Consider the following 3,250-nt stretch of genomic DNA (forward strand, 5'->3'; position numbering starts at 1 on the left):
AACATTCTTACCACCACTTGGACAAAGTTATATGCTATGTGTGTGTGTGGGGGGTGAGTGTCCTGTCTGTATGTGGTCCTGTAAAGTTGTGTGTGTTCAGTGTGTCTCTCACACACTGGACACACACACACACAAACACTCACACACATACTGGACACTCACAAACTGGACACACACAGTACACACACACAGTAAACACACACAAACAAGCACTGGACACACACACACACACACACACACAGTACACACACACACACACAGTACACACACACAGTACACAGTACACACACACACACACACATACTGGACACTGACAAACTGGACACGTATTACCACACACACAAACAAGCACTGGACACACACACCACAGAGAAAATGGACACACACACAGGACTGTTACACACACTGGACTCACACACACACACACACACACACACAGTACATTCTACTGGTGTTACAAAACAAGCACTGGACACACACACACACAGGACACAGGACACAGTACACATGCACACACACACTGGAAAACACACACACACACACTGTACACACACACAATACACATTCACACACACACACACACTGGACACACACACACACAGTACACACACAAAAACAAACACACAAACAAGCACTGGACACACACAGACACACACTGGACACACACTGGACACACACAGACACACACTGGACACACACTGGACACACACAGACACACACTGGACACAAACACACTGGTCACAAACACACACACACACACAGACAAACATTTGTCTTGATATATGCTTTATAGATGTTTTGTGTGTCTGAATGGTGAATAATGTGTGTGTGTGTATCCCTCAATAACTGTCTAAGTTCTTCTGAACACTTACATTCAGTGTGGATGCTACTATGGTGATGAATAATCAGAAGAGGTTAGTATGTTTTGTTGAGCCTCTGTTATTGGTAATGGTGAGAGGTTAGCATGTTTTGTTGTAGTCTCTGTTATTGGTAATGGTGAGAGGTTAGTATGTTTTGTTGTAGCCTCTGTTATTGGTAATGGTGAGAGGTTAGCATGTTTTGTTGTAGCCTCTGTTATTGGTAATGGTGAGAGGTTAGCATGTTTTGTTGTAGCCTCTGTTATTGGTAATGGTGAGAGGTTAGCATGTTTTGTTGTAGCCTCTGTTATTGGTAATGGTGAGAGGTTAGCATGTTTTGTTGTAGTGTCTGTTATTGGTAATGGTGAGAGGTTAGCATGTTTTGTTGTAGTCTCTGTAACTTCTCACTCATTATTATTCATGATTCTTTCATGATCTTTCTCAGTCAAGGCGTCTCATTGTGTTCGAGGAATATGGGACCAGATATACTTTTGACTAATGTAATACACTTTAAGTGTCAGAATAGTTATGACTTCTTCAAATGGGGGGACTAGATACATAAAATGCTTAAATTTTTCTAAACGTTGAAACAGATATGTATTAAAATATCCTCAAATAAAAGGTGACATTATAAACTGTCACCTCATATGAAACATTTGATCTGAAATCAAAAATGCTGGAGTACAGAGACACATTTAAAATGTTAGCTTCACTGTCTAAATAGATATGGTGTGGACTGTATACTCAATACAATCTAAATCTGATACCTCACTGTCTAAATAGATATGGTGTGGACTGTATACTCAATACAATCTAAATCTGATTCCTCACTTCTGTCTTCTGACTGATTCCTCTTTTTAAACTGGTCTGGTCAGTCTACTCAAATATTTGTACTATACATGTTTCTATCTGCAGGCAATACTTTGATCATTTGTTATTTCTAATAATGAACCATTCATGTATAAATAGATATGGAAGGTTTCAGGACACTGATATATCTGAATATTTTTTATATCTGAATATTTAAAAAACAAGATACTGCCACGATTTTCACCACCAAAGAACAGCAGTGTGATTTTAATATGATTTGACTCTTTGCAGGCTGTCAGGCTGTCTAGTCACAGAGGAAGGCTGTGCTTCTCTGGTCTCAGCTCTGAGGTCAAACCCCTCACACCTGAGAGCTGGACCTGAGTAACAATGACCTGAAGGATTCAGGAGTGAAGCTGCTCTCTGCTGGACTGGGGAATCCCCACTGTAAACTGGAGACTCTGAGGTCAGTATTCCTGTAGTTGGTCAACAAGTGATAACTGTTCACCAGATCCACATGTGTTTACCAGGCACAGATAGTCCACACCATGTGTTTACCAGGCACAGATAGTCCACACCATGTGTTTGGACAGTGAGGCTTACAGTTTTAAATTTGGTGCTTTGCTCCAGCATTTTGGATTTGAGATACAATGTTTCATATTAGGAGACAGTACAGAATGTCACCTTTTATTTGAGGTTGATGGTGAGAGGTTAGCATGTTTTGTTGTAGCCTCTGTTATTGGTCATGGTGAGAGGTTAGCATGTTTTGTTGTAGCCTCTGTTATTGGTAATGGTGAGAGGTTAGCATGTTTTGTTGTAGCCTCTGTTATTGGTAATGGTGAGAGGTTAGCATGTTTTGTGGTAGCCTCTGTTATTGGTAATGGTGAGAGGTTAGCATGTTTTGTGGTATCCTCTGTTATTGGTAATGGTGAGAGGTTAGCATGTTTTGTTGTAGCCTCTGTTATTGGTAATGGTGAGAGGTTAGCATGTTTTGTGGTATCCTCTGTTATTGGTAATGGTGAGAGGTTAGCATGTTTTGTGGTATCCTCTGTTATTGGTAATGGTGAGAGGTTAGCATGTTTTGTTGTAGACTCTGTTATTGGTAATGGTGAGAGGTTAGCATGTTTTGTGGTATCCTCTGTTATTGGTAATGGTGAGAGGTTAGCATGTTTTGTGGTATCCTCTGTTATTGGTAATGGTGAGAGGTTAGCATGTTTTGTTGTAACCTCTGTTATTGGTAATGGTGAGAGGTTAGCATGTTTTGTAATATCCTCTGTTATTGGTAATGGTGAGAGGTTAGCATGTTTTGTTGTAGCCTCTGTTATTGGTAATGGTGAGAGGGTAGCATGTTTTGTTGTAGCCTCTGTTATTGGTAATGGTGAGAGGTTAGCATGTTTTGTTGTAGCCTCTGTTATTGGTAATGGTGAGAGGTTAGCATGTTTTGTGGTATCCTCTGTTATTGGTAATTGTGAGAGATTAGCATGTTTTGTGGTATCCTCTGTTATTGGTAATGGTGAGAGGTTAGCATGTTTTGTTGTAGTCTCTGTTATTGGTAATGGTGAGAGGTTAGTATGTTTTGTTGTAGC

This window comes from Oncorhynchus nerka, unplaced genomic scaffold (genome assembly GCF_034236695.1).
Source record: "Oncorhynchus nerka isolate Pitt River unplaced genomic scaffold, Oner_Uvic_2.0 unplaced_scaffold_1148, whole genome shotgun sequence".
Classification (NCBI taxonomy): domain Eukaryota; kingdom Metazoa; phylum Chordata; class Actinopteri; order Salmoniformes; family Salmonidae; genus Oncorhynchus; species Oncorhynchus nerka.